Raw genomic sequence first — 25,855 nt, 5'->3', positions numbered from 1 at the left:
ATAGTATTTCATATCTGTATGAAATACAGAATCAAATTTATCATAAGCATTACATTTTGGAAATTACATATTTGTTATATATGTAATATATATTTTGGAAAATTTTGTGTCATCATTAAGCATATTTAGAAAACACTGAACTAACAACTCATGACATTACAGAATCTAATTGAGTCTGGCTGGCTATTGTGGATTGGAATCTTACATATCACTCTACAACTAATTTAACGTAGGATTTTAGTAAAGTTAAGTGCTGTTATAACTCTGAGTTTTTCTGTTGACAGATGAGGAAAATTGTCCACCAACCTATCATAGGGTTATTCCTGTAGGTAATTTATTTATTTTGATTAATGCATTATGTTTATTACATATTCAATTAAACTATGTCTGCAAATATGTTTCATATTTGTTATAATGGGCTTACTCTAGTGAGATGCCTACTGTCTTCCGTCATAGCCTATGTAGCTCATGATTTCAGAGAGTAGGAAACATCTTATCTTGACAGACTTTGTGTTAGTTGTTCTATTGGGAGCCTCCCCTCCTTAAGATATAAGATTTTGTAATTTGTGTATTTGGTCTTAGGTCTTAGGTATAACCTAGAAATTGTTTTTTTATGTAATTGTTTCCATGGTTCCCTTCTGAATTGAGGTGTTCTCTACCGGTGCAGGAACTTGTGGCTAGTATTAGCAAACTTGCTGATTGTTTCACACTCTAGGATTTGTTCTTCTATTTAAATATTTCCTCTGCTTCATGCATTATTTTTGTTGTCCATTTCTAGAAATATATTTTTGTGCTATCTGGAGAAGTAAGAGTTGTAATTCTTAGTCAATTTTAGGTATATGCTCTAAGCGACCTAGAAGTATTTTTTCTTTCATTTTAATAATTGAAGTTTATTCATTGACAAAGTTTTCCAGTTGATCCCCCTCTCCCCTCTCTCTTGTCCACCCCTACCCTCTTGTATTTATGTCCTCACTTTGTAATGTTCAGGGAATGAGTTGGAAATTCTCTCCTTCTGTTGATGGTTAGATAAAGATGTCAAGATAATTTTTACTTATCATGTTTAAGGCCTTTTCTAATGCCTGTTACCACCCCAGGTGATTGTCTGATTGCCAGCCTGCAGCTGTTCTGATGTCCAAACATTAGATTAGAGGTCAGGACACCTGGTTCTCATTATGTATCTAATAAGCACCTGTGTCTAGGACCAGGTGCTATTCTGTGCACTGGTTGCCTGTATTTACAGGTATCTGTAAAGGGTTTGGAAATAATTGATTATGCAACCTTAGAGTTGAAAGGATATGGATTCTTCTAAGGAATACTATCCATTTACATGGCTGTTGCTTCTGTCAAGAGAAAATTGAGGGAGCTTCACTTGATAGGAATATTTTCTGAGTGAGAAACGAGCTGTTTACAAACAAGGAGACATTAAACTCAAAGTGGTTGGAAATTCAGCTTTAGTAGTTACAGCTCAGCTTAGAAAGCATGACCCCATGAGTCTCCTGAGAGACAAGAAGCTTCTCCCAGCCAAGCCTGGCCCTGTGCTGGTATGGAGTGTCCTCTCCCTGGTGTTGTGGCTGCTTTGTGTGCAGCCATCTCTATCCAGCAGACAGAGTGTGGCGTTGGAAGAAGAAAGCCAATATTCTGAAATGTTTCTGGTTGTCTCACTTCTAGTTCCCTGTCCCCAGCGAAGTGACTGCAGAGAAACAGCACCATTCTCGGGAGTAAGGACACTAAGGATGGGTTCAGCACGCTTCAGGGAGGTGAACAATAAGAAAACATCATGCACACACACACAGACAAGGTGATTGTGTGTGTGTGTGTGTGTGTGCGTGCGCGCGTGTGTGTGTGAGAGAGAGAGAGAGACAGAGAGCAACACAGAAAGAGAGAGAGAGAGACGAGAGGAACATTTTCCCAATTAACTCACTGAGATATGTCTCTTATGGGACCACTGCAGAAGGCGTTTGGGAACTTTATAGATAATACTCTTAGATTCATTGTGGCTCTGAACCAGTGGTCCTGGCAGCCGCTGTTTTCCTTTGTTAAAGATAGGTCTTACAAGCTTTTGAATTTGCTATTTGGACAGAATGAATTGTCTCAGTTCACACTCGAGTGTTCTACATGTTACCCTTCCTGTGTGTCAATACTTTGTGCTTCCAAGTATTGCTTCCTATCCTAACTGGATAGTTAGGAAGCCATCCAGTCCTGCTGATGGGAAGAAAACTTAAGCTGTGTTTAAGGTCAGAATGAGCATTTTGGGGAAATGGGACAGTTTCAAGTTTGGGTTTAGTGACTTTCTGTGTTTGTTCTGGGAGTATTTTCAAACTGCAGCCCCGCTTTTGGTTTTTATCTCATATCTCCTGTATAGGAGATCTATGAGAAAAAAGAAGAAAAGAACATGACTCGCTGCTGATTATATACTTAAGGCAATTCTCTTGAAGTTACAAGCTCCAAGAATGAGGTATAGACAGAATGGAAGAATAACATGTGCAACCTTAAGGCTTAAAATCTCACATGCCTAAAATTTTAGCTCCTGAAAAATAAGGTGAATATTAACAAAGTCAATTTCTATTCTTTGCAACTGCAAAATCCATTACCATGTAAAACACCAAAATTTCAACACCAGTATGCAGATAAATCCTGTCCATGCACAAATGGTTTCAAAATAGGAACTTAGGTCAGTAGAAAACAATTATTTCAATCAGTCCCCAGTCTTTAATCTCTCATCTATTACTTTTGTATCTTCATTTTTTTATGCTTGGTTTTATCTCAGCAATAAAATTAGGATAAGATCCCTTATAGTTGCTGATTTAGATAGGGAAAATGAGTCAAAAGTATATTTCTCTTAGGAAAAAGAATAAGCAAAGTTGTAAAGGATGTTTCCAGGTTTCAGATTTAGAGGATAGGGATGATACCACATAATGCTTGAAAATGAGTCTTTTTGTTAAAAAAATTTTTTTTAAACAAAACTAGTTGCACAAAAGGTAAAGACTTAATGTGAGGACTGCATGCAGTTTTACTCATAATGGCCCCAAACTGGAAACAACCCAGATGCCCTTCAGCAGGAGAATGTTTTAACATAGCTGTCATACATCCATACCGTGGGATAGTCCTTAGCAGTAAAAAGGAACTTAAATGAATCTCCAGGGAAAAATTCTGAATGGAAAAAAAAATCTCAATAGTATATGATTTCATTTCTATGGCGTTCTTAAAATGGCAACGTTATACAAATGGACACCAGAATAGTGGTTGCCAAAGGTTAGGGACAGGGCTGGGGTGTGGGAGAGGAAGGTGGGTGTGGCCATAAGAGGAGGAGTCTCGGGGAATTTTGCGGGGGCGGAGACTGTTCTGTGTCTTGACTGCATCCATGCTAATACCCTAGCTGTGATGTTGCACTGTAGTTTTATGAGATACAACCCTTGAGAGAAACAGGGTAAGGCTGTACAGAATCTATTATTTCTTACAAATGCATGAATATACAATTATCTCAAAATAAAAGCCACTTTGAAATGGTAAATAAAACAAGAGAAACGATGAATAGAATACTGTGCAAACATTCTGATTTTTAAAATATTGACAAATTCGGTTTTTTTTTTATAAATACTCTTTGTAGGTTGAACATGTGTAAGATGCTGTTTCTTCTTCCTCTCCGATCCTACACCCTCCCCTTAAAAGGGGCAGTCTAATTTCTAATGCAAATCTTTAGCCTAAATGCAACTGTTCCAGTGATGACAGATCATGTTCCAAACCCCACTTCATATACTCTAATTCCTACAGGCCCTACGTAAGGGCCATGCCACTCCACTGGAGGCCGAGGCTCCTTATCTTTTGGATTTCCCATCTCTTGACAACATTGATGCTTTTGCTACCCCTTTTTTTACTTTTTTTTTTTTTTTTTTGTGGACTGGTCTCACAAGGGTGCTGTGTAATGTCCCCAAAGCTCACTTAGCACATTTGATTTTTAGGAATTGAAAGTAAACTGTAAGTGCTTCTGTGATGCAGCAGGTATAATCTTTGAGCTTGAGTTTTATTTTTGGAATTTTTAAAAAACCTGCTTTTCTAATGAGGACAGTTTATGAAATTGTGTCCTTCTGCATACCTAAACTACCTTGGAGCTCCACAAATGGGAGGATTCTCTTGAAACGCTTCTGTTTCAGGATGAACTCTTTGACCTGTCACACACACAAGAAAGTAAAGATAGCAAGGGCAAGGTTTTGTCTCTTGTTTAGAATTACCTGATATGCAGCAGGTGCTCATTAAATGCATGAATGAGTATATCTGTATGAATTATCTGTCATTCTCCCAAGTTCTATGCTATAACCTGATTTCTAAACCATTAGCTATTCTAGCTCCAGGCTTTCCTTAGTGAATCTGTGGTCTCTGTAGGAGTTATACTGACATGTTTTTAGTTCCAAATGAAGTTAGAAAGTCTTTATTAATAAAAACTTCTATCCACTTGTATTACTGATAAACTATGATACCAGCTCTCAATAAACCATAATCTGTGATAAAAATCACATGCCAGTTCACTACAATTCACAATCACTGCCCAAGCTTATTTCATAAAGCAGAGATAAGTGCAAGTCACATAACTTGTTAGGATGATTGTATCTAGGTCGTGTTTCTTGTAGCTTTCACAGGCCTTTGAGTATGTTATGCATATGCATATATTACACTGCATCTTCTTTTTAAAATCTATCTAAAAAGCATTTCTCTAATTTTCACGGGAGGATATAATTACAAGTGCTTCCCATTTTACATGTGAACATTCTCAGCTTGTCCAGGAAGGTTTTCTTTCTTAAGAGGCAATCACAAGGGGCACCTGGGTGGCTCAGTCGTTAAGCGTCTGCCTTCGGCTCAGGTCATGATCCCAGGATTCTGGGATCAAGCCCCACATCGGGCTCCCGGCTTGGTGGGAAGCCTGCTTCTCCCTCTCTCACTCCCCCTGCTTGTGTTCCCTCTCTCGCTGTGTCTCTCTGTCAAATAAATAAATACAATATTTTAAAAAAAAAAAAAAAAAAAAGAGGCAATCACAAGGATTAAGGTCACCAGGACAGAAGACTTTATTGACCTGGTGAAACCTTCCCATCACCCACAAATGCACACACGCGCACACACACACACACATACACCTCATACCTTCACATAAAACTTGATGGAATGAAGCCTTGCAAAAATCTTTGAATGGTATAAAGCTGGCTGGGATTTGAATGGAGGTTAAAAAATAATTTCAAATTCTGGATGCTATTACTCAATCTGTTACTCTACAAACACCCTCCTTAGAACGTTAGGAAGAATCCTGTTCATCTGTCTTTCCCCAATTTAAGTCCTTAAAATAACACCAAGTATATTCTGAAAGGTGTGATTAATTTTTCTCCTTTTTTAAACGTACATAAAGTTGTAAAAGTCTTGAGAGGGAGCGTCACGGTGAGCTAAGTTTTGCAAGTGATCTAAGTACAGCAAACAGCTGACATTTGTTCCTCTGTGACTCTGGGCCATCTATATTGTGAGGCAACAGTGCTGTGAGATAGGCACATTATCTGTCTTTTGTAGCTGAGGAATTTTCAGGCGTGGTGAGTTTTAACAGAGCCCTGGGAAGTGATTAGCTCCGTTGAAACGCAGTCGGTCTTAACTCAGGTGATAGCAATCCTGGCTGGTGATTGCATTATAAGCAGGTTACACAAGGCATAAAAATAGCCCCGTTTCGTTCCCCTTGATGAAGAAGAGCAGATGGGATACTTTCTGTTCCTTAGACATTGCTATAACTGCAAGCAGTCGTGTTGGCTGGGAGTTCCGAAAGCGGGTGGTGGGAACGCCAGCTCCCGGAAAACCGTTTCTCACGCAGACTCCTGATCGGATAGCTGCTTGTGGCTGGCCTCTTGGTCCACAGGCCAGCCCTGCTGAGGCACTGAATTTGTCTAGATTCCGCAGTAGGACGGAGAGCGATATTGGTACTTCTGTGCAATCTAGAGATTTCTGGTGGAAAAATTTAGAAGTAAGGTGAGGAACCAACATTCGTTTTCTCAGGGCTCGTCTGGTGTGAATGTCCAGACATCAGAGATTGGCATCCAAGGGAAACAACACAGAGAATATTACTAATTTCTTGGTTTGTTGACTATAGCCCAGTGACCTTGGGTCCTTGGGCACTGGAAGGAAGTCAGCTGTAGGCTCTGGTGTTGGGACAGTGTCTGTGTGCAGTGGGCCCCTGAGTGATGTCTTGTTCTCTGTCCCTGATAAGATTTAAGAACATACCTGCTATTCTTAAATTGATGAGACTTTGTGTTAACTATTCCTCAGTGCTCATGATTTCAGGCTCAGGTTCCATAAAAAAGGACAGTCTGTAAAGCTCTGGGGTTCCTTGAGGGCGTGAAATGTATCATGGAAGTCAAAACTATTTTCCAAATAATAATAAAATATTTGGCTTTTTCATTCTCTTTTCTTTGTGAGTATATAATTAAATTTTTCAGAAACTAGATAACAGGTGATATTGCAATAAATCAAATGCAGAAGCTGATGGGAGATTTTAGAGAGATTTACCAAAATGCTAAATAATGACACAATCTCCAGTATGTATTTTGAGAAAATATGGCTATTTTTTTCATAAAAATGTTATTTATATTAACACATTCTTATTTATTCTTATTTTAGATTAAATATTTTTAAATATATCAGTTTTAATTCTAATACAATAAATATTGATAAATATAAGCCACACAAGAAGAAGCCCTTTAGGGTCCTCAGTCAACTTTAAGAGTATAAAGGGGTCCTTAGGATTGCCTACACTTTGAAGACCTAAGTTTTCTTAGAATAGTTGCGTGCTGCTTTTGTTTTACTGTTGACACCACGGCTATGTTATTACTTCAGCCAGCTTAAAAGTCGAGGAGTAGAAAGGACCATAGTAAATAATGGTATTTTTTTTTCCTTAAGATTTTATTTATTTATTTGAGAGAGAGAGAGAGAGCATGAGAGGAGAGAGGTCAGTGGGAGAAGCAGACTCCCTGCCAAGCAGGGAGCCTGATGCAGGAGGACTTGACCTGGGACTCAGGATCATGACCTGAGCTGAAGGCAGCTGCCCAACCAACTGAGCCACCCAGGCGCTCCTAAATATTTTTGAGAATTTTGTTGATCATTAACAAAAAACACCTTCATGATGGCAATTAGAGTTAAGTGACCATTGAACGGAGCAATAGACTTCTTCCAGGGAAAGGAATAAGTAGGTAAATTATAAAATACATACATATTTATGTGTATATAATTATATATGTTTATAAAATACATGTATAAATACCTATATAAAGTTAGTGTGCATAAAATATATATATAACTTATATTTGTATAACATAAATATATTGAGAATGTGTGTTGTGTATGTTTTAGTAACTTCTGTCTTTAACTGTTAGAAGACATGTATCTGAATAAAATTATAACTTATGAAACATATATGGCTTTCGAGTTCATAATATGTTTTTCAAGTTCCAAATTAGGACTCTAATAAGCATTTTTTGTCTAGACAGACATTAATCGGATCATGGACTTGTAAAATATAGAACATATACCTATGTATATACATATTGACTGAAGCTGATACTGAGTAAAAATGAACTTTGAGAATATTTGCAAGCATATCCTATATTTTTAAGCTTTTTAAATTTTGATTATTTTTTAAATTTTAACGCCCTTTTAATTTAAATGACTTTCAAGAACTAATTTTCTGAAAGAATTAAAGAAATGAGAACTAATAGTTATGATTATTTTTATTAGCATCAGTAAATAGAAAGTAAAACTTTTTGATTAGTTGAGTATCATAGAAATTTGAACTTTACCTGTCCCTGCATGTCTGAAGTGTTAAGAGTTCTGGGAATAATATTTCAATTCTATTTCATGTATAGAAAACATAACCTAAAGTGCTCTTTATGCCATTCTTTTTTTTTTTAAGATTTTATTTATTTTGAGAGAGAGATATTGAGTGCATGTGGGTGGGGAAGAGCAGAGGGAGAGGAGGAGGGGAAATCCTAAGTAGACTCCACACGGAACACAAAGCCTGATGCAGGTCACAAGATCACAAACTGAGCCAAAATCAAGTGTCAGATATTTAACCCACGAACCACCCAGTGCCCCATCCTTATGGCATTCTTTTTTTTTTTTAAGATTTTATTTATTTATTTGACAGAGATCACAAGGAGGCAGAGAGGCAGGCAGAGAGAGAGAGAGAGGAGGAAGCAGGCTCCCCACTGAGCAGAGAGCCCGATGTGGGGCTCGATCCCAGGACCCTGGGATCATGACCTGAGCCGAAGGCAGAGGCTTTAACCCACTGAGCCACCCAGGCGCCCCCCTTGTGGCATTCTTAACACATCACTTTTGATTTTGTTTCTGAGCATAAACTGCCTTAATTAACTTGATAAAAGTCTTTTGGGGGAGGGATTGAATTATAAAGCAGGAGTACTTCTCTCGAACTCCTTTTTCCTCAATATCACTGAATTCCGAATTGGTTCTATCATTAGTAATAATTTAATGTGTAATAGTTATTAAGAAAAAGTACCTATATCACTTCATGAATGCATTCAAATTTATAAGTATCTCATTGTACAAATCATGGTGAAAAGTAAAATGATATGAGCAGAAAAAGATCACTATGTTTTGCATGATTGTCAGGGTCGATATCACCCGTATCGCTATGAAAACAGATGCATACTTTGTAGTTCAAATGTTTAGTATGACTGACAAATAGATAAACATCTATTAGGAAAAATTATTAACTATTAGTATTATATTAGGAAAAGTATTTCCCAAACATCTCTGTACTTACTGGCAAGACTTCTTTTTATGTCTAAATGAAATAAAACAATAGTCTTTGCTGATACCTCACAGCAATAAATATGGTAATTTAGAAAGTGTCTGAGATAGTTTAGATAAAAAACTCCTTTTATGTTGGCATTTAGAAATAATAAGAAATACCAGATTGTCAAATTAGGCTCATAGGAGTTAGATGACTTAGTACTAAGCATCACTTAATCTTTGATAATTTCATATGCACAGGTCATCCCAAGGGGCCTCCATGAAGCAGAAAGAGGTCCAGATTTACCTCTACTGCTCCCACTATGTTAAATCCTTGGCCCGGATTTAACATATAAGGTTTATAAATATTTTCTCATGTGGAGTCTTCAAGTAATGTAAGCACTCACCTCAATTATATGGAAAGAAAATATTTTCTCATGAAACAATACCTTTTAGACTTACATAGCTTACCTGATATTTTTCAGGAGGTTATTCCCACAAATCCATAACCTCCAGGTTTCTTTGCTATAAAGCAGCCAAGACAGACCAGGTACATCCTATTAAAAGCGGTCCATCAAAAAGGACTCTTCCACAAGCAAATGCCATTGACTCATTGCCTGGTGGTCTATCATTAGCATGTTTACAAAGGGATAAGGCTGGTGACCCAGGGTTATCTAGGGTTGTTGCTTTGGTAAAAGAATGAATTTTTAAACTGCTGCTAACCATCTCTTCCTGATTTCTGTTTGTTCTTAAATGGCTTAGATTTTGGCCGAGTTGTGTTTACTCATAATTGTGTTGGTATGACTCTTAAACTAATTCCAGATGTTTCCAGGTTTCTCAGATATGGAACATATTTTGATCTGAGTCATATATATTTGATGTAGAACTTTCCCTTTTTTACATGATTGTGACCCAGAGTTTGCAATTCTAGATTTGAAGGGGAAGAAATTTAAAGCCCAGAGACTGGAAAATTTCTTAAGGTTTTGCATATGTTCACTGGAAATGCCTTCTTCACATACAAGTGACAAGTCAGGATTAGGTCCATTCCATGACCATAAATCTTCAATATGCTAAATCTTATTTGCAAGTTAATTATTTTCATATCAGTTTCCATTATTTATTGCTTCCATTGAGTTGGAATTTAGAATTCCATTACTATTTTATATTTTTAGTAGAGAATTAGATATTATTTTATTAAAAAATACATTTATTGACACAGAAAATTAGAGAGAAAGGTGGACCAAAAGTAGCACATGCGATCATCTTTAAAAAAAAAAAAAAAAGGTAATGCAATAAAATTACTTCCTCATAATAGCACTTAAATTTAGTTTCAGATAACCATAAAATTTCATCTGGATTACTTCCAGTATCTTTAATATGACTTTTCACATCATAAGTGTTATTTTATAGATTATTATTATTTTCATAGATTAAAAAATATATGGAAGTGTATAAATATTGAGTGACCTTTAGTGATGTGACTAATGGTGAAATTTATCAATAAAATCCTTAGACATATTTGCCAGTCCTCTTCTTTTTCGCTAGGAGAATGGGCTTTGTACTTTATTTTATTTTTTTTAAAGATTTTATTTATTTATTTGACAGAGAGAGGTCGCAAGTAGGCAGAGAGGCAGGCAGAGGGAGAAGGAGAAGCAGGCTCCCTGCTGAGCAGAGAGCCATCGAGATGCAGGGCTCGATCCTAGGGCCCTGAGATCATGACCTGAGCCGAAGGCAGAGGCTTAACCCACTGAACCACCCAGGTGCCCCATGGGCTCTGTATTTTAGAAACTGAATTAATCAACATAACAACAAATATACATCATTTGAAATGTTTTTAAATAGATTGTGACATCGACAAAATGACATGAACATGCACTGGTAAAAATAAACAGGAGATAAAGGAGATAAAATTTCATATTTCCAATTAAAAATTTTATATTTACAATTTTTATATTTACAATATTTAAAATTAAAAAAATTTTATAAATTGATATCTTGTATGCCATTGCTGTCAAAGTGGCTGCTTATACAACAGAGAGCACATGAATTTTATGTCTGAAGTACTGCTTATTAAGATTTTGAGTGAAGCATTTTGTGAAGACATAAGGAGCAGTCGTCAAAGTAGATAATTGGAGTATTGCTAGCCCAATGTGCCATCACAGATGCCAATCCTTTATTACTGTTTATAAAAGAAAGTAATGTTTTTAGAGTGAAAGTAAAGATGGAATGTTTTATGCATTCCACATGTAGCATTTTTCTGGATTCATATAATAAAATTCACTGTAGTTTAAACAGAGCAAGATTAAAACAAGCTTTTTTTTTTTTCCTGTTTTCAAAAACCACTCTCTTGAAATGTTTTAAGCATCCAAAGGGGACGGAGTGAGATAAGGTCTGAGAGCTCACTGAGAAAGAGCTTTATTTGCATTGTATCTCTGCTCTTGTTGTGGTATGATAATGTTTTAAAGAAACGTTCTAGGGCAATGATTGGTCAGCCTCCCTTCCTGTTTTGCCTCTTCAACACAGAGTCAAAATAGAGGTATCCAGGTAGGGATAGGCAATTATGTGAGTTCGTCCTTAGGTTTTGCTCCTTGTGATAACATTGTATTGTGGTTCCATGTAGACTGCAGAACTTATATGCAAAAATGTACGTGCATATAATGTTACATGACTTTTCACAGAAAAGGCTGCCCGCAGTTATCCCTTCCTTCATGTCCTTTGGATTAAGCACGTTAGACAAATAGTGTGGCTGGGTGCCCATCTGCATTGCCCTTGAGAGCACCGTAGTCTCTTAGCCATTACTATATATCTCTGTCAGATCCTGGCCATTCCAAACTGTCATTCCAAATATGCCATATATGGGAATTATATCCACCCTGCCTCAGACAGTTAAATGCTGCCATCCGGCCTCAGCTCTTCCGGGACCCATTCATCCTACTGATAATAGAATTTTGAAATATCATTTCCAACCATAAGTCCTAACCTTTAGAAAATTATAGTAAGTTGAATTAATCAATAATGACAATTTCCTCTTACAAGCATATTTCTTAGATAAGATCATAAAGCCTAGAGTGGTTGGCACATATAGATTCTACTGAGGTACCCCCATTTCAAGTGTAAGGACTACTCCTTTCTTGGGCTCTCACTTCAACATGAAGGGATTTGCAGAACCTGAACATACTGTCTTTTCTGAAATGTGACTACTCATTCCACTGAGTTCTGCGCCCATTTTCTGCTCTATTACTTCTCCAGCTCAGTCAGTTAAGGGTCTAACTCTTGATTTCAACTTAGGGCTGTGAGATCAAGCTCCACATTCGACTCTGTGCTGAGCATGGTGCCTGCTTAAGGTTCTCTCTCTCTCTCTCTGCCCTTTCCCATCTGTCTCTCCCACTCCTTAACAAAAAAAAAAAAAAAGAAAAAAAAATGTAGTCATGGAGCCCTTTGCCTTGTATCACTTGCTTTCAGATGATGATAACCTGTCCTGAAGCTCATACCTACTCATTTTAATGCATCAAAGGCTCTCATCAGCAACCAGCACACAGTCCCAACAAGTACCAAATCGTTCCTTCCTTTCAAATGCCAAAGATATGGCTCAAGCCAGTGGATCCCTTTCTACCCTTTCATGCCTCAATTTGGTGCAGTGTAGATCTCTGCCAGGATAGGGACAGGTGGGGTATGGTACACATGCCAATATTCACTTAGCCGCCAAATCCACTAGGAATCGATCTACCGCAGCCCTTGAAGCTGAGGGAGCTGCCCCATGGGTGTTTCGTCTGCTAAAATAGCTCTTCAGTGCGGGGCCTTTGGAGGTGGGTACAGCACCTAGCTCAGAATACCCTGGCTCCCCACTCTACTTAGTCCTGTTGGTTTTTCTATAGTTTGTCGGAAGAGATTTTGAATGCTTGCACTTTACTACTTTTGATCAGTTATGTAGATTCTCTCTGGGGGAGCGCTGTCCCTGAGCTCTCTACCACCTTTCCATAGCTCTGTCTCATCAACTTGGCCTTGCTCCTTTTTACCAGCTTTCTACCTGCTTTCCATGCCACCATCCCCACCGGGCACCTCTGTGCTTTACTAACTTCTTGCCCCTGTAACCTTCTTTGGGGGATAACTTTGGGTCATCAGAGCCCCCTCACCACATTTGGAGGATCAGAAGTGGTTAAAATTTTATGTTTCTTTTCTCCTCTTGTGGAAGCTGTCAGCTCATGATTACCTAACTTGGAGTACAAACCTCCTGCTCATTTGTCTGAAAGCAGAATGACTCCTAGGCATAATTTATAGTCCGGAGCTCAGGCAGATTTGGCTTTTCCTACTTTCCTATCCTGTTTCCCATTCACTTGCTAGCACCTCCTGGGAGCACTTTTTAAATAAATTGCTCACACTTGAATTTATTGGCTCAGTATCTGCCTCTGAGAGGTACTAAAAGACATTATATATATATATAATGTCTTTTAGGCATCATACACACACACACACACACACACACACACACACACATATATATATATATATATATATATATATATATATATATATAAAATAGTATGCCCATATAGCATACATATAATAGTATGCCCTTGACTTTGCAGGAGCAGCCCATGACAGAAAGCAAAGTCATAAAATAAATGGGCTGTGACAGTAACAGGGGCAGAACCCAGTATTAAAGCCTTAGTAAAGAGTTTCACATTAAGAGATAATAAACAGGTTATAGTTAAAAATCATTACATGATTCAACTGTGTGTTAAGTTTCGGTCTATAGGAAATACATTTTGTCATGGAACAGCGAAATGACACTTTGTTGTCATAACGATTTAAGGAGTGAATGGAGATGGGGGAACCCTCCCAAATACAACTGAATTCTGATCCTTTGGTTTATGTGTTCCTGGATCGGCAAGTGACAGCTGTGGGATTCAGGCAGTGGGCCTGTATCATGAGCCTTCCCAGGAGTTGAGAATAGTCCCTTAGGTGTGGCAGTAATATTCCCCTGTACTCCAATTCCAGAAACAAGGTACAGGTAACAGGGGTTTCTGGATATTTAACAATCAGGAAGGAAGAGCAATTCCTTTTCATTTCCATAAATGCTTATTTCTCTCCCCTATTGTCCCATAAAATTTGAGCCACTATTGCGTGTGTCATGTCTATGCACATAGCATCGATTTTATAACAAACTTGTATTATGAAAAAGGACTTGAAAGGAATGCTAAACTCTTTTCAGCCTGTGATGGGGGAGAAGGGAGCACAGGGCAGTTGCTAGTGGGTCTGATTCAAATACTGCGTAATGCAGATCCTTTAGTCACAGGATAAGTAGGGAAGGTCAGTGAAAATAGGGCAACCAAGGAAATTGTGAGAAACTATGGGGCTTTTGTATTCTGTTAATTTTTAAAATAATAAACTTTCAGAAGTGATTCTTTGTCAATAGTATGCAAAACACCTTCTACTATAACATAGAATAGAAATAATAAGCCCCTCCAGAATATTTTAAGCCACTGCAACAAGAATGTTCTTCAGATTGGATAGTAGAGGAGAAATATCCCTTTACCATATTTTCAGCAATGCCCAAATAAGATGGTAACTCTGAACCTATTGTCAAGGAAGACTGTGATTGAAGTGTCTAGAATTTGAGTAATTGGGCACGGAACAGTATGTGAAGACTCTTCTGTGGAAACATCATGTCGGATTCAAGTATTTATGGTGCATTCTTGCATGACTTTCCCCAGGTATTGATTTTCCAAGAAGTTAATTTATAAGACACCGTAGGATTATATTAATATGTTTAATTAATATAATTCATCATTAACTCCCTCATTAGTTTGAGATTTTGGCATGTTTCTCCCTCATAATTACAAAGTTCCTGATTTTGTGTGGGTTTGACCTAGTTTACAGCTGTTTAGTATCAGAGGATCACGCCATTTTTGCTTGCACGTCACCTTCTAACTTCCATGGTACTCCTGTCAGGGTCTTCCGGGGAATTCTCACTTGTTCTAAACCACACCAGGCATTGGCTGTCAAATAGTTGGCCTGATTTTATCACTCAGAAAACTATGGTTCACCCACTTCACTGGGAAGGAAATATATTTCTTATCATGTGGAGTCATACCCTTCTCCATTCTGTTTTCTTTTTTTTTTTTTAAAGATTTTATTTATTTATTTGACAGAGAGAAATCACAAGTAAGCAGAGAGGCAGGCAGAGAGAGAGGAGGAAGCAGGCTCCCTGCTGAGCAGAAAGCCCGATGTGGGGCTTGAACCCAGGACCTGGGATCATGACCTGAGCCAAAGGCAGCGGCTTAACCCACTGAGCCACCCAGGCGCCCCTCCATTCTGTTTTCTTAAAGTCTTGTCTTCCTTCTCTGATGTCTCGTATACTTTCTCTTCAATCCAAGCGAGGTGCTCTTTCAGGGTTCTGTAGAAACATTTTCTCTTCAGCTTATCTAAGATCGTCGCCTTTGCATATTCCAGGATGTGACATCAGCTGTTCCTTACTTACAGCAGGTTATATGAGCAAGTGACAACTCAACATTAATTTCCACACCGCACGAGTGAGCTGGAACATCCCTGGAGGAGGAATAAATAATAAAGTGTTGACGATGGGAAAGAGAAGGCTCTGTATGCAATCGAAGCATGAAGACTTTTCCCAAGCTGACTCTACTTCGTGTTACATTAACTTCTTGGTAAGGATAGTTCGTCATTGGCCCACCCTATCACTATAGTTGTGAACAGTAGTTACAGCATTTGATGTTCAGTGTGTATATTCGTGTGTGTGTGTGGATTTATGATGAAAGTGATTATTTTTGTGAACTGTACACATTGCAATCAAAAACTTAATATCAGTAATTCTCCCTCCTTTTTATGTCCTTGTGCTGTGTACGTAATCTCATCACGTCTTGATAAAAGTAGATACATGACTGGATGTGTCCAAAAAAGCAATTGTCGTAAAGTTGCCATCTGGCTTCTGCACCTGAAAGTAAGTTGGCAGATTTGGATATTGGTCTCTCTATTGCCGTATATAAAACGTTTTCATCAAGTCTCACTATCCTTGAGCAGATGACACTGTTGACCATTTCTTTTTTTAATATTTTTTCTCCATTGGTTTTCATAAAATTATTACTCCTGGTTCTTCTGTGTTACTGATCATTTCTGATATTTCTTCCTCTCCATCTTATTCTGATTTTACTTTAAATTTTTATACTCCTTAGCATTCTCTAGTCATGGCTCCTTTTCAGATCGGTTTTCTTTTCATAGAAAATGGCTTTTCAACTGGCTTATGCAAAAAGAGAATTTATTAGTTTAAGTAACAGAATAGTCTAGGGGTAGGCTGAATTTCACTTTGTTAATCAAAATATGTTACCAGGATGCACTTACATGCTTTTCCCAGGATCAGCTTGATTTCTTGATTTTCTTCCTCCAAGTGTAAGTTTTTTGTTTTGTTTCGTTTTGTTTTTGCTAAAAGTATGCTAGCAAGAATAGAACAGAGCCAAACTGTGAGCTTTCAAATGTAAACCTAAGCAAAAACTCCCTGGTTGTTATCCATGAAGCCCCAGAGTAAATGTTCAGCCACATGTTGGCTCTGATAGTTCAAATTCCTGTTCAAAGGGCCATAACAATGAGTTCTATATGCTGAATAGTGTAGGTCGGTGTTTGGCAATGGACATTTTGAATAGGACAGTTTTTTGTGCAGGAATGTCTGAGCATTTGATGGTGGTTAGCATTCCTTACCCTAGGGAAATCATACCAGCAACATCCTTTCCTCTAAACACCCACACACTGCCGGTTGTACCCAGTGGACCAGTAAAAGGACCATCTGAGTGGAAAACTACTAGTCTAGACCAATCAGAATCCATTTCTGAATAGGGTAGAGTCTATCTGACCTGACATCATAGGCTCAGCGTGCAGGAGAATAGATTTCTGATAGGAAATTCGTGTTTACTATTTAATGAGAAACTGTGAATGTTGCTGTGAATAGATGTTGCTGTAGGATTTATCAGTTTCTATACCATCTTCCTAGTAATATCACCTTTAAAATGTTAACTATCAGTATCACGCTAATGGCCACTGAATCAATACAGCAAGATATGTCTTCTGAGATCCCGGCCATTACATATAACATAAGCTCATCTAGAACTGTAATCACTGTAGGGGCTAATTCTGAATTTATCATTAACTCTTCATTTCAAATTTATTCTTCCATTTTAATTCACTTTTTGTTAACTATCCCATGACTTTAGCACCTTCTGCACCCTCCCATATCAATTAAACACGAAGTCCTATTGACTTTGTTCTAACTCATTCTTTGTCCTTGATTGCTACAATACCTTGAACTATCAAAAATGTATTCATTACTAGAAAGACGATTTATCTAACTCAGCCTGGTATCTTTCTGTCCATCCACTATACAACTACCAAGGTATTTTTATACCAAGTATGATTATTTCAATACATTCTGTTATTACTGTTCCTTTATAGGAGGAGTTAACCAACTTCATCCTAAAGATTAAATTCATCCTATAGTTTGTTTTGGTAAATAAAGTTTTAATGGGACACAGTCTTCCACATTCATTTACACGTTGTCTATGACTGTTTTCATTCTACAAGAATAGAGTTGTTGCCTTTTACATAGAAAGTATGTGGACACTTGCCCTGTGAATATAATCCCAGCCCATTAGCATGCCATAAGTACCCTACAACATCTTACTTCTGCTAACATGTCCTTAGCTACACATGTCTTGAAAACTCTCTCACTCTACTCTTCAATACCAGATTCTGTGAGTCCATGAGGTGTGCTACTTCACAGCCTCTTCCTGTAGCACATCCTGTCTGTCCATTTGACCCAAGACAGACTTCTCATCTTGTCCAGCTGTCGTTGCACGTTTTTCCTGAAAATTCATCTCAAACATCATATCTTTCAGGAAGTCTTTGTGATCCCAGGTAGATAGAGTTAACCATTTTATTCCTGCTTCACGCCTCCATCCTAGACTTTATTCTATAGTCAATTATACTTTTTGTCTAAAAATCTATTTTTTGCTTGTCATGAAACTTAAAGATAGAGACTATGCCTTACTAGTATGTTTGTCGTAACATTCCAAAACATTCTCTTTAATGTGGTGGGTTCTAAATATTTGGTGAGTAAATAACTGAATCACTTTTAATTCCAAATTGTGTATATCAAGTAATTGTCATTTCTTATACAGTGGTAGCTTAACAGCCTAATTCCATGTGCACATATCTCATTTTATACCACCTACAGAGTTCCATATGGTATATATATTAATAAAAATGAATGCACCTCTAATATTGCTAATGTTAGCTCCTACTTAATGTAGGACTTCCTATCAGAATTATGTTTGAAAGAAGGCTAATGTGCTGCTGATGAAGAGGAGTTACTATGTTCATTGGTGTAACTCATTCTTATAAAGCTGACCTCATATTAGATATGTTCACTTAAAATGGCTTAAGAAGTTCCACAGAAGTTTTCTTAGTAATACAAATCCTATTTAATTTAATAAAACAGCAGCTAATGCTCATGATTTGTCGAATATTGATACTAATGCTCTTCAACATAGTGAAAATACTTTTTGAACTTAATATGATTTCCACAATTGTTTGATTTTGAAGTAGTCATCGCAGTGTCGCTAAGTAACACTTCGGCAGCCCCTGCTTTGCTTCTCACAATGGCCTCCGCACCCCCCCTGCTTCCAGCCTTGCGTATGGTTCACGAAGCCTTTCTTCACACAGGCAAGAAACAGTTTTGCCGCTCACCCCTGCCCTCTTGGGTACATTATAATCAGTCTATTCATTCAGACAATAGGAAATTTTGTACTCATGGAGTATCTCTTGGGTTGATTTGACCCGGGCGGAAGGAAGTCCTGGGTGTTTGCACTGCCCTTAAGTAAAACAACTTCTCTTCCTCTGACCCTCCCGTTGGACCAATCAGCAAAACTGACTTTCTGACTTAACCCTATTCCATGTTTATTATTTTCCTTTGTAATTTCATTTGAAGACTGCAGAACCACCCCAATTCCAATCCTGTTTACACAAGACCGTATTTCACGTTTCATCCTCCTTCCTCAGTTTCCAGTTCAGCTGACATGGAGACTATTAGGTACAGTTATCTGAGGAATATGCCCCATACCTTTGGGATATGCCGATACTAAGTTCTCCAGATTTATGCCTTCTCCTGCCGTTGGATTTTATTGCTAAATGTTGCTTGAATCATTTTTGAGATTGTGAGGCCAGTGGACACACTGTTAGACATACTTAAGTCATGTATTTCTCTACCTCCAATGTGACCCAGTCAGTTCTCCAGACTGAGTTTGTAGGATGTCCAGCTGGATCACTGCATCTTCTGACTTAGAACCGAGTCTGTGGGGGCTTCTCACAATGCCTGTGAACCTAAGCCCAAGACTCGTCAAAGAATATGTGAAGTTACTAGACAGTGGCGGGGGTGGGATAAAAATGCAATGAATAATGACTCAGTTTTTGCCCACAAAATATCCTCATCCTTGTAGAGAAAGTAGTCAAGGAAATGATTACATGTATTGCAAAGTGCAACTGATGGCTGAGTAGAACTATCCATGGATATAGCATAAGTTTATACAAAAGTAACCCTTACTTTCTGATGAGATCTAGGGAATACTTATCATAGACATTTCACTTACAATTTAGAGAATAAAATTAATTTTTCATGTACATGTATACTATTTCATATTGATAATTAATGGAAGGACACCATTCTGAGGAAAGATGTAGTAAAAAAATGGAAAGATATAAAAATAGAGTAAAAAATTGGACACAGTGGAGACACATATATGATAGGCCAATTCAGGATGGATTAAATGGAGAAAAATAGGTCTGGTGAAATAATGATTAATGCTGAGGCCATACATGATAATCAGTGCTTTAGGCTGAAGGAGGATGTATTTTTTCCAGAGTGAATTTTTATTTCATAGCTGTAAAGTAGGCCAATGATACTTGTAAGTTTTCTGGTTTGTGGAATTGGCACAAAGGTCAGGTTTTGTGTATTGTGAACATTCTTCTTTGGTGATCCCAGAAGAGTCCTAAAAAAAGGTTTGAGGGGGAAAAAAAGGATAAGAAAATAGTTAAGCAAGAATTATTTTACTTGAACTTAAATAGTTCTATATGGCCCACATAAGAAGTATGAAGAACTTACTTACTATGCTGACAAAGTATACATTGTTCTTTCTCAAAACCCGGCTTGGATGAACACTGGCTGGGCTTCATCTCTAATCACATGTGGCAGTTTTTCTTCTGTTACTTTCCCAGCTTTTCCCATATTCCTCCAAATGCATTAATGCCAGTCCCCTCAAGAACCAGACCAGAGCTATTCCAAAGAGACACTTGTTAAGTAGGCGTTTTATTAGGAAATCTGCCACTGGCAAATATCCATGTGCAGGTATGATGCCATCTCAGATATTTGTAAGTGAAACTTGAAGTACTCCTCTCTGAAGCTGAACATTTCCAACTTTTTGATATTTTTTGGTCACACGGAAAGCAAAACAGAAGAGAGAATCTATCTTTAATGTGTGTTATGAAGTTGTGGATTGAGGTAGAGTGGGAGTTCCAGGTGTGTAAGATTTTGCTCCAGTGGAGAACACAAAAATTCTATTGTCATCCCTGGTGACTTTTTTTTTTTTAAGATGGTAAATTTTATGTTTTGTGTTTTTTTTTTAATTTTATTTTTTCAGTGTTCCATGATTCTTTGTTTATGCACCACACCCAGTATCCATGCAATTCGTGCCCTCCTTAATACCTACTGCCATCCCCTATCCACTCCCCTCCAAAACCTTCAGTTTGTTTCTCAGAGTCCACAGTCTCTCATGCTTCATCTCCTTCTCCAATCTACTCCAATTCACTTTCCCTTTCCATCTCCTAATGTCCTCCGTGTTATTCGTTATGCTCCACAAGTAAGTGAAACCATATGATAATTGACTCTCTCTGCTTGACTTATTTCACTCAGCATAATCTCCTCCAGTCCCGTCCATGTTGATACAAAAGTTGGGTATTCATCCTTTCTGATGGAGGCATAATACTCCATAGTGTATATGGACCACATCTTCTTTATCCCTTCGTCTGTTGAAGGACATCTTGGCTCTTTCCACAGTCTGGTGATTGTGACCGTTGCTGCTATAAACATTGGGGTACATGTGGCCCTTCTTTTCACTACATTTGTATCTTAGACTTTATTACTTCTAAGCACCATTCTGTAATCTGATGACCCCCCCCAAAAAAAATTCTACCTGATTTGAAGAGAGAATCCTGTCCTGACACTATCTCTAAAGTACTCAGAGAGTACTCTCAAAGTAAAGAGGTATCTGCCCCAAGTTTAATGTATAGAACTACTCAGGATAAATTTCATTTACATTTAAAAACCAGTTCATCAAATACCTGAAATAATTTTTTATTTTATTTTTTTTTTTAGAGAGCAGGTGTTTTACTGTGAAATGAAATCTGTAATTGATTCTGATATCATATCAGGGTATTAAATAACTCCACAAATAATCCCGCAGTTTCTGCTGTGTGGTTCTTTGAGGGTACCACTTATTTTCCAAAACAATAGCTTTATTGCTGAACAGGTACTCAGTCACTGATACTCTAGGTTTTGAATGATTGTGAATTTTGGTGAATTTGTATGTGCTGGAATGCATCAAGTGTTTATTTCCTACTGGTTGTGCCATCCCTTGTAGAAGCCAGTGGAAATGTTTGGGGATTGTCATTATTCTGATGGGGGTGCTGTGGAGTGCATGCTACCGAGCAGAACACTGATTGTTTTTCTTGGGGCATTTTTAAGAATTACCTTCTAAAGTGTTTCACTTGATCTATGAGAATCTGCAAAGATTTACAATATCTGTGTATGGTATGAGAATATTACTGCTTCAAAGTGAAAATGAGATTCTAAGACCAAATCTTTTGAGGATAAATTAAAAGTAGCCTCTCTGGAAATTTTTCCATTACTAATTGGTGTCATTTTTAAATTTTTCAATCGTTCATGAAATTTATTGATCACATACCATATACCAGATATTATTATGGAAACCAGGTTAACAGTGGAATAAAACAAGCAAAACTTACTTTCTTCATGCAGTTATGGAATTCAAACACTCAGAGACTGGTTATGATTTCAGAGAAAGATGCAGAATTTTCTTATAGCCATCATTCATGATTTCCCAAACATTTGAAATACAGTATTGAAATAGAATCATTCACACACACACACACACACACACACACACACACACACACACACACAAATATATATCTGACAAAATAATCCTGTTGATATATTCCTAAAACAGAGACCACAATGATATCTAGTTATAAGGTGTACCGTTAGTGTTGGCAACTAGTAATGTAAAATTGAATAAATCTATTTTATTAGATCATGAGTTCAGATTAAGAGGGCAGTTTAAGGAAAATATTTCAGCTGTAAAAACACATTTTAGAAGTACTCAACTACAAAGTAGCTGTGTGTTTTTAAAAACTTTTAGTCAATATAAATATGGACACATGGTATGAACAAAATGAATGCAAATGAGTAATATTGAAATCCAAGAATATATTTACCATAGTGAGAAGTGGCATATTTAAATAGTTGAAACTATCTGGAAAGAACTGTGGATAAAAGTTGTGCTTCTAGTTAGGTAATAATATTGATGACTGGTAGGCAGTTTAATTCATGTAATAACTAATGAGCATATTGCATTGCAAAATATATTTTTACATTCTGCAAAAGCTGAATTAAGCTGCACTGTGAATATTGGTCCCTATTGGGATAAGCAGTTTCTTTTCTTTCTTTCTTTTTTTTCTTTTTTTTTTTTTTTTTCTTTTGGAATAAGCAGTTTCTATTCTGGATCTTTCATGAAATGGCTATCCTCTAGAAATACTGAGATTTATGGGAATTATATAAAACAGATTCTGCATAAGGCATTAAAGTTTGAAAGAAAAATAGGACAGAGAACATGTTAGTTCTACTTCTTACTTTTGCATGTGTTGCTAAACAAATCACTTTATCTTGTTGCATCTCAGTGGGTTAAGGTTCTCTTTGCATCCTAGAAGGTTGGAAGGTCTTGATAAAAGAACAGGAAATTCTCATGGGTAGGTTTGGGGCACAGAGAGCTGCCTTAAACAGTTGTGAGCAGAGTACCCTCAACAGGAAGTTGGAATCAGAACAAAGACCTGATAAAGGTACAGGCAAATGTCAACAGTATTTGAAACAACCTATACCAGAAATAAGTGATCAGGGTCTACATTTAGTCAAGATAGGGGAGGATGTGGACAAGAAGCAAATGGGAACACGGGAGATAAAACAGATCAATGGGAGGATCTGGTGATGTGGAACAAGCTCTTGAGGTCACACTCAAGATCTGAGAACACCTGTGATCTGAGAACTGCCTATCACAGTCTTTTATCAAGAATATCTGTGCACCTGAGCACCACAACATTTGAAATTCCAATAGATACTACTTTGGCTTCTGAAGGATTTGTTTCTTTAAAAACAAACAAACAGGGGCGCCTGGGTGGCTCAGTGGGTTAAGCCTCTGTCTTCAGCTCAGGTCATGGTCTCAGGGTCCTGGGATCGAGCCCCATATCGGGCTCTCCGCTCAGCAGGCCTGCTTCCCCCTCTCCCTCTGCCTGCCTCTCTGTCTACTTGTGATCTCTCTCTCTCTGTCAAATAAATAAATAAAATCTTTAAAAAAAAAACAAACAAACAGAAAACAAAACAAAACAAAAAAATTTCAATTAGATCTGCCAGCTAGCTAGTTTACCATTTCCTCGTTTATGCTCCATTGCACGACACCTAAACTCTGTGTGCCCATTTGTGGCCCCAAGAATAGGTCTCTTCAGTGGAATACAGCCTCCTCTTTGATGAGACAGCTTCTGGTCCATGTTCCTTGGTTAGGCCTGTGCTTTCCTCTTCCCAGAGTGTTTCACTCTGTGTGTGTTCACTGAACATAACAACCCTCTGTACACGTCTACAGAACGAAGGCCCCAAACAATTGAGAGGCTGTTATTCTGCCGTTCAGGCACCGTACAGAACAATACTTTCTGATTTTGCTAGCTCGAAATGTGTTATTTTCATTTTACTATTTCTGGAGAACTAAAAGCCTGCCCATCAAAATGTAAGCTAATTAATTGGCTACCCCTAGAATTTGTTCAAAGACAGATCCAGGCTTTGTGAGGCCTGAAGCTTATGCGGTGTGGGCAATCATCTTTTAAAAATGCATACAACATTACTAAAACTCAATTAGGTACAAGGCTCTGGAAGGAGCCCATGCAATTGGAAGGCCCTGAAGCTTAATCTTCATTAGGTTCACAGTAAATCTGCCTTTGTATAGAATATAATTGCTCCTCACTTATTAGCAAGCATGGAAGGGCTGGCGAAATCAGCAAGTGGCTGTCCTCTTGGGCTGTAAGCAAAGTAGGAGACTGGCTCCTGCCATTGGCTTGATCGCTTTCACAGACCGACACGGAAGACGTCTTCACTAAAATGACATCTGAAGAGCAGAAACTGTCTAGGGAGTAAGGGATCACAATTCGTTACTTTTTAATTTCCCATCCCTACTGCCTCTGCATTGTGGGTCTTCTATTTTTAAGGTCCACTCTTACTGGTATACAGCACAGCCCAAGTCTGCTTTTTAGTAGTTCAGAGTGGAGTTGGCAAACTTGTTGTGTCTGCATGTATTACACTTAATATTTTAAACAGACCCTTATATACTACATAATTTACCCAACTATTAATTACATAAATATCTGTTATGAGTTTAATTGCATCCTCCCAAAAGATATGTTAAAGGATGAACCCCCACCCCGCCAAACCTCAGAATGTGATCTTATTTGGAAAGAGGGTTGTTTGTTGCAGATATATTTAGTTAAATTAGTATGAGGTCATAGATGACTAGGATGGGCTCTTAGTTCAATGTTTGGTGTCTTTATAAGAAGTGCAGAGACAGGGGAGCCTGGGTGGCTCAGTGGGTTAAAGCCTCTGCCTTTGGCTCAGGTCATGATCTCAGGGTCTGGGGTCAAGCACCACATGGAGCTCTCTGCTCAGCAGGGAGCCTGCTCCCCGCCCCCCCCCCCGCCCTCTCTGCCTGCCTCTCTGCTACTTGCGATCCCTGTCTGTCAAATAAATAAATAAATAAAATCTTTAAAGAAGAAGAAGAAGGAGAAAGAAGAAACAGTGGCAGCGCAGAGACTCACCAGGGGAGACACCAAGTGATGATGGAGGCAGAGATAGGAGCACTGAAGCTGCAAGTCAAGGAACTCTGAGGCTTATAGATGAGATTAAACCATGACGAGCTGGGAAGAGGCAAGGAGTTTCTTCCCAGAGGTGTGTCAGAGGGAGCACAGCCCTCTGGACAACTTGACTTCAGACTTCTAGCTCCAAGAGCTGTGGAAGAATACATGTGTCATTTTAAGCGACCTAGCTTGTAGGCCGTGCGATACCCTAATATGGTATCTAATACCCATTGTGGGGGCTAGGTGCTGGGCATATAGTAAAGAGTAAGAGAGCAAACTCCTGGCTGGGCAGCTGATCTGTTGAGGAATGTTGACTCTCAACATTCTCTATTGTCCATCTCTATGGTTCTTTAGATTTCAGTTTCTTTTCTAGGTCTCTAACACAGGTATTTCTGATTTGGATAAAATTATAATGTTTATATTAGCTACATGTTTATATATTTTTATTCAATGCGTATTATACAAAATCATCTTGTAAACTAGAAAGCACACTAAATAATGGTCAGAAGGTAGTGCTGTACAGGCAAAGTACTAGATTAGGTGTTTTGACAGAGTAGGACAAAAAAGAAAAAAAAGTGATGGAAGGCTTGGGTAGCTGGTTCCATGGAGGATCACTGTTTCAGGAAAACCATTTGTGGCCTGTTGATAAAGAATCCTATACAGTGCATGACACAGAATAAAATTAGTGGCTAGAGCAATAGGATACTTCACAGAAGGGGTAAGAAACCTTGGGCAGAAGAAAAAAAATCATTAAAAGGCAAATAACATTGGATCTTCCTTTTGCATTGCATCATGGTCCTCACGCTTACCTCTAGGTCTTAGGCACTTAGCATTGTGAATG

Source organism: Enhydra lutris, unplaced genomic scaffold (genome assembly GCF_002288905.1).
Source record: "Enhydra lutris kenyoni isolate GAN:26980312 unplaced genomic scaffold, ASM228890v2 scaffoldscaffold36, whole genome shotgun sequence".
In the NCBI taxonomy this organism is placed as follows: domain Eukaryota; kingdom Metazoa; phylum Chordata; class Mammalia; order Carnivora; family Mustelidae; genus Enhydra; species Enhydra lutris.
This window is presented reverse-complemented; position numbering follows the sequence as displayed.